General features: G+C 35.1%; 1 non-coding gene across 1 annotated transcript; it reads left to right on the top strand.

The window, feature by feature from the left end:
* The first annotated feature begins 5,919 nt into the window (after positions 1-5,919).
* On the top strand, positions 5,920-6,023 carry LOC147522977 (small nucleolar RNA R71). The gene has a single exon (XR_015206562.1). It is a non-coding gene; the product is annotated as a small nucleolar RNA R71 (small nucleolar RNA).
* Positions 6,024-7,011: the final 988 nt, after the last annotated feature.

Raw genomic sequence — 7,011 nt, 5'->3', positions numbered from 1 at the left:
AAATAAAATATAAACTAGGGTTACTAAAGAGAAAAACTAAGAGACAAGAGGTAGGAGGGGAGAGAGAGAGAACCCTAATTTACAACTAAACTAAACTAAAGAGGGGAGTAGCCCAGTTTTGTTTAGCCTTAACCCTCTTTATATATGAGAGGGTTAGATTTACAATTTCATACATGAGCTTTGGAGCTGTGTTTTGGGCCACTAAATCAAGCCCAAAACCTAATTACTTAAGTCTAAAAAGGATTTCTCTATAAGAATTTATTGCAACAATCTTTTCGTCCACTTTTACTATTCTGATTAGATCAAGGCTTAGACCATTAGAAAGCTTCTTTCAAGCTGGTCGTTTTGACATATAATAGGCCCAATTAGAGGTCCTAATCCAAAGATATTGCCTCATGGAAGTTCTATTGACTTTTCTCTCTTTTTTTCTACCCGTGTTAACTTTGACTTTTCAGCTCTGACTAGGCTTTAAAAAAGTTTATTCTCTTTGAAACTTGGGCTTAATCATATATTTATCTAGCAAGCAATTTTACTCATTTCTCTTACAAAAGTGACGTATTTCTTCACATAATTGATTTCAAGACCAAAATATACAAAACACGTAAACATTACTAACTCTTATTTATTATACACATAATTGGCCTAAATATAATACTATTAAGGGGGTTGAAACTATAGTTTTGGGCTCTTATTAAACCACCCACAAACAGCATTTTGCTTGTCCTCAAGCAAATATGTGAAATTAAAATAAGTGGCCAAAATGTATTCATAACTACTCTTGTTTCATTGAGTGTGGGCTGCATTGACTATATGCAATAAGGTCTTAAACCACTAAGAATTTCCTAGTGGACGAAGTTATTATCTCGTGAGAGTTTTTAGAGAAGGTACTTACAAACTTCATTTATACTACAATGACTAAGAAATAAAAGTAATTGTCCCCTAATTTATCTCAGATATCTATACATCTAACTAGCATTTAAACAAGGATCATCAATAATTTAACTCCTAAATTAATACATGCATAATAATCAAATCATCTTAAGATAAATAATTATGCAATAAACTATGCTATGAAATGCAGTGTCAGATATTTTTCTGAAACTTTTGGGTAGCGTGCCTAAGTAGGTTCTCACAAGGAATGTGTCAAGACACATAACACTCTGATTTTTCCACTCAAGTTTGCTAACTCCATTAGTAGTGGGCACACGTTTTCTTCACATTCTCAATGACAATCCAAGGAAACCGAGGTCGATCAAACACATCTACTCCTTACTATCACACCAACCTATTCTTAATTGAGCTAGAGGTATTTATTAGGTAATATGGGGCATAGGTGTTGGTTAAAGAATGAAGGAAATTGATATTCAAAAAGACAAATCTGAGAAAATAGGGTCTTCATATTATATAACTAGAGAAAACCTCATTCTTATTTTGATTCTACACTTTGTTTTCATCTTTAGCCTTTTTATTTTGGCTTTTTGACTCCTTTTATTCTATTTGTTTTGGAGTTTTTCTTTTCTTTTCTTTGGATAAAAACTTTCTTTTCTTTATCTTTTCTGAAGCAATAACTAACTAATTTTTGTTTACATAGGTTTTAATTTATATTTTTTTTTTTTTTTTTTTTTTTTTCACTCATCCTATTTCTCAGACTTATCCAGATAGGTAGGATGATTTTATTTTTAATTTTGTTTCATTGGGTAAAGGATTTGTGGTTTGTGGAAAGGCTAATGAAAGGCTTAGTGGGGTGACAAGCGGATAATGAATTTCATATAGGTGTGAATTTCTGGCTATATCGATCCAAAAAGGGCCTAAATTCTCGCTTAATTAAGATATTGTATAGTGATCAAGCAAGTGGATGTGTGATTTCTCTACTCGGAATTGACTTCTCCCTTGAGTCATCACTCATATATTAATTCATATGGATTTTTTTGGCTAGATGCTCACAAGATATGTATTAAATACTCTAACCTAAGTCTCAAAAAAATATTGCCAAGTACAATCATAGATGCTCATACAAGATGTTCATGAAAAGATGGAATGACTATTACCTATATATTAATCTAAGTTTCAAAATTTAAATCCTAATTCAAGTACTACGTAAGATTTCTAGACTAATATCATCATGGAGAAGGGAACAATACCATTATCTCAAAGTGCATTGCATAAACTATATTTTTATTTTTTTTTTAAAATTTGTAAGACAAATAATATGTAATATACAACCTAACATGTGCTTAAACATTTACAACATGTTTCTATACCACCCCCAAACAGAATCATGCTTTGTCCCCAAAGTATAGAATGAAAATAAATGATAGAAAGTACCATAGAAACGTGCTTGTAAATGGGAGCACTTGAAAAAGAATGTTAATCTATACTAATATAAATAAATAAAAACATACACAACTCTTATATGAGTTCCTCCCATTATGGGGATAACATGAAATAATAAATAGCGCTTGAGGCATTAGCGGACTCTAACCCGAATAAAATAATATCATCGCTCACAAATCAAGCATGCCTATCGTGGCTCCTATTGGATTAGCTTTTGAAATTTTGTGAAATAGTGAATTTCCTGAAATTAAGGTACCTAATTACATTATGAATCCCAATAAAATTAACAAGGCCTATGGATTCTATATTTCGATATTTATACATACAATTTTAATGCGTGAACGTACAATGTGCTAAAATTAAATATACCACCCCCAAACAATTTGGGAGAAGGGGGTTCATGAAATAATTCAATAGCACAATTAAATTATGTAACTAACTAATTTTTATAATTTTTAACATTTTATAAAAAAAAATACGTAATTTACATTCTAAAAGTGCCTAATTTTTGTAAATGTTTCTCTCTCACCCCCAAACAATCGAACGCTTTGTCCTAAAAGTGTAAAAAGATAAGGAAAGAATTTACCTTAGAAATGTGGTAAAAATTGGTAGTACCTGTAACAGAAATATTATAAAATGGTAGCAGGTGGCAAAAAGATTTGAAATGAAATACCAAAATACGTCACCCCTAAACAAAATTTGAAAACTCTTTTTAAGTTTGAAATTTTTGTGGCCTATACTCCAGAAAGGTGGTATGTTACAAAAACTTGGGTCTTTTAAAGTCAGATTCCCGAGACTTACTAATACATATATATACGTCGCTACCATATATCAACAACTAAAAAGTTGGGAGTCTTTCCATAAACAACTATCACAGAAAAGCACCCCCAAATAGAATCAAGCACCAAGATATTGTGCTTCGACTTAGTGGAATGAGAGCTAAGCCCCATAGACCTAGAACGTAACCGAAATGCATCTTCTTCTTCTTCTTCTTCTTTAAACAAAAGGGTGTCCAAGTGAATGATCGTGGGAAAATGGATAGTTATGGAAAATACGTGGGATATGGATAAGTTTTAGAAAGATGGAATGGAAAAAATGAGAATGTGGGTTTAGCACAAAACTTATTCATGGTGTAGGTATGAACTGTCTCAAATCTGAAAATGAAGGTGTCAGGTGGCTTGTCTTTGGGTATTATTTCCATATCAGAAGGGTTTAGAAAATCATGAAGCACAGGAGAAGCAAGAAGGTCAAGTACAAACTCAATGTTCTTTAGAAAAGGTGGAAGGTGTGGAATATTGGTGATGGAAGGTGAATGAGTGACATGAGGATGTGAGGTGGGTGAATGATGCTCAACTAGTGTTCTCAGTTCTAGATCATCAGAAGCCTTGAGATATGCAAGACATTCCTCAATAGGTGGGCTAGGAGAATCAGTGGGATAGAGGTTGAAAAATTCTTCTTCCATTATGGCGTCGAGGGATGAATGGATGTCAATAGGAGGGGACTCGTTAGGTGGCGAAGAAGGGTTGCAAAAGAGTCAAAGGAAATCTCCATCGATTTCATCTACGTCTAGGGAGTCGAAAATGTGATCTTTGTCTTTTTCCATAAGAGCGAAGGGTATCTACTAGTGTGGGGATGAAAGTGTCACCGCACTAATGTGAAATACAAAACTCTCAATAGACTTCACTTCTCCTTCTACAGGCAAACCTAGTTGTCCCTGCTTTTGTCTAAACATGTTAACTTCTACAGAAAGATTTCCAAAAGAAAGAGTCATTGAGCCATCCCGATAATTGATTTGGGCATTGGCGGTTGCCAAGAAAGGACGCCTTAAGATGATGGGAATGGAATCATGAGCAACTTCTGTGTCGAGAATAACGAAGTCGGCTGGATAGTAAAAGTCTTGAACTTTAACAAGAATGTTTTCAACTACACCCTTGAGGTACTTAATAGAATAATCGGCTAGCTGCAAAGTCATTTTGGTTGGTTGAAGTTTTGTTAGACCTAGTTGTTTATATAAATAAAAAAGAAGTAAGTTAACACTCGCCCCCAGGTTTAATAGAGCAGTTGTTATGAAGGTATCGCTTAAGGTGCATTGTACAGTAGGACGACCAGGGTCCTTGTACTTAACAACTCCGTTATGTTGAGATAAAGAGGGATATTGTTTAGTTAAGAAGGCTTCGTTGGGTATGTCGGTTTTCCTCTTCTTGGTGCACAACTCTTTAGAAACTTAGCGTGTCCAGTAGACTTTTTATAACATCTAGAAAAGGTAGGTTTATAGTTATATTTTAAACACTTCCCTAATCTCATCAAAATTCTCGTCCTTTTTAGACACAACTAGTCTCTGGGGATATGGTGGTTTATCTCTATATTTAGCATAAGGGTCAACAGTAGTATTAACCTTGTATTTATCTTTTGTCGTTTTCCATCTAGGTTTCCATATTGGAACCTCTACGGTGATCGTCAATTTCTATGGTGGTATTTAGTAAGGTTGTACCTTTTGGTTGTGGTTGGACTTGAACTTCTACAGTTGTAGGGTCTTCGCTTCTATGACAAGATTAAGCTATGGTTTTATTTTCAGCTTCCTTTTGCGAGCGATCTGCAGGCATAGTCACTTTGTTATCAACTATTCTACCCGAACGGGGGTAGTAGTAGATCACTGTATTTCCCTTGGGGTTATATTACCATTACATTGAATATTGTTTACTTGCGGTGTTTGTTGATGTAGGATTAGGCATTGCTTGACACGGAAACACCGTTTGATTATTATTTTGGTTAGGGGACATGTCAATAACTTTTTGGCATAAAGACTGCATCGTTTGTATCGTTTGTTGTAGCATGTTAGAGTTTTGATCATGCTGATCTTTCATCAAGTTAGAGGTTTTTTGCATAATTTGATTTTGTTTTTCCAACAAGGTCACTACTACTTCGTCTGTAGATGGTTTGACTAGAATTAAAGCTTGTTGAGCGTTCATGTCTGGATGTTGATAGTTTTGGGTCATGGGCACTAAACATCTATTCTGGTCACCTAAGTTTCCTTGTCCTAGATGTTGGTTAAATTGGTGGAAGTTTGTAGTGGGCCTAACATGTTGATAATTAATAACTGCAGGTGTAGCTTGTTGTTGTGGATTATAGTTAGTGTTTTACCTCCATTGTGTCTTAGGGTTGTTTTAAAAGCGGACATTTTAAGGCTGTGGTGGTGGTTGTTCATAGACAAGAAGACAATAGAAATCGGAATGCTCAAGACTAAAGCAAACATTACAACGAGTAGAGTTTATATTCATGACAAAAGTGGGTTGTTGTTGAACAGAGATGGCATCTACCTTTTTAGTGAGGGCATCGATAAGAGTTCTAAGCTTGGGATCATGTTTAACCTCAAACATACTGGCAGCCTTAACTGTTGAAGAAGGAGTGGAGTGGGAAGAGTTTTTACCTCCTCAATTGTTGTTTCTCTTAGATTGATCTTCTAAGAATTTATAAGCCTTCAAGGCTCCTTTACTAAGAAAACTACTCCCATTCATGATATCTAGAACCTCTTTATGATGATGTGAAATGCCCTTGAAAAATGTGCGAACAAGCATGTCTTTTGCAAGGTTATGATGCGGGCATTCAATGAGAAGATCAGTGAAACGATTCCAGGCCTCTGAAAATAATTCATGAGGGTTTTGGTGGAAAAAATGAATCTTTTGAAGCATTTCATCTGTCTTCAATGGTGGGTAAAACTGTTCCATGAACAATTGAACAAGTTTAGCCCATGAGTCTACAAAGTTTGGTATTTGGGCTGTTAACCAAGACGCCACCTTTGTCGGCTAGGGTGAATGGAAACACCCTAAGTTTAACTTGATCCGAACTTACGCTAGGACGATGGAATGTAGTGAGAACTTGTTCTGTCCTACACATGTGTTGATAAGGTTTCTCGTGGTTTAAACCATGGAAAACTGTAACAAGTTAAATATATTCAGGGGAATTTGAAAATCCCCAATTGGTCTACAAGAATGATGCATGACTTAGGTCCATCGACGATCGGGCTATGTAAAAATCGAAAAGAGGAGTCTATGGTTCTTTAGCCATTGTTCTTTGGTGTGGTGTGTGATATTCTAGATAGGCGTGCGTTGACGCGTTTATGATAGATAACGTTAGATGGTTTTTTTTACTAGTCCTTAATCTCATGTAAGGCTAAGTCCAATATGAAAGAAACATGAACAACGGTCAAACAAAAGCCTTATTATACTAGAATTTAAACTCCTTTTGACATAAGAAACGAGGAGTGAAAAAAGGAGAACCTGAATGCCTCCTTGCTACACTTATAAATAACGCCTTTAATGGACTTACTTATCCCATGGATGCTTGGAATACTTAATAAACAATAAATTCCAATGAAAATAGGACACGTGGCTAACCTTGTTTTAAATCGAGCTATCTTGGGAGGATAGTTGGCTTTTTTTTTTTTTTTTTTTTTAAGAAACAGGGCTTTCGCGACAGATTTCTTAATGGGTTGGGCCTGCAATTTAGAAATAACCTTGAAATTAGGTTACTAGAAAGAAGAAACGCAGCGCCGTCGAAACAAAGTAAATAGGGCGTGGGCCAGTCGAAGTTCTGAGGATTGAAAATTTCCGGAAGACTTCCGGGAGCAAAATCCAAATTTAAAAAAAAAAAAAAAAAAAAAAACAGCAAAACACGTTT

This window comes from Coptis chinensis, chromosome 1, assembly GCF_015680905.1.
Source record: "Coptis chinensis isolate HL-2020 chromosome 1, ASM1568090v1, whole genome shotgun sequence".
NCBI classification, from domain to species: domain Eukaryota; kingdom Viridiplantae; phylum Streptophyta; class Magnoliopsida; order Ranunculales; family Ranunculaceae; genus Coptis; species Coptis chinensis.
This window is presented reverse-complemented; position numbering and strand designations above follow the sequence as displayed.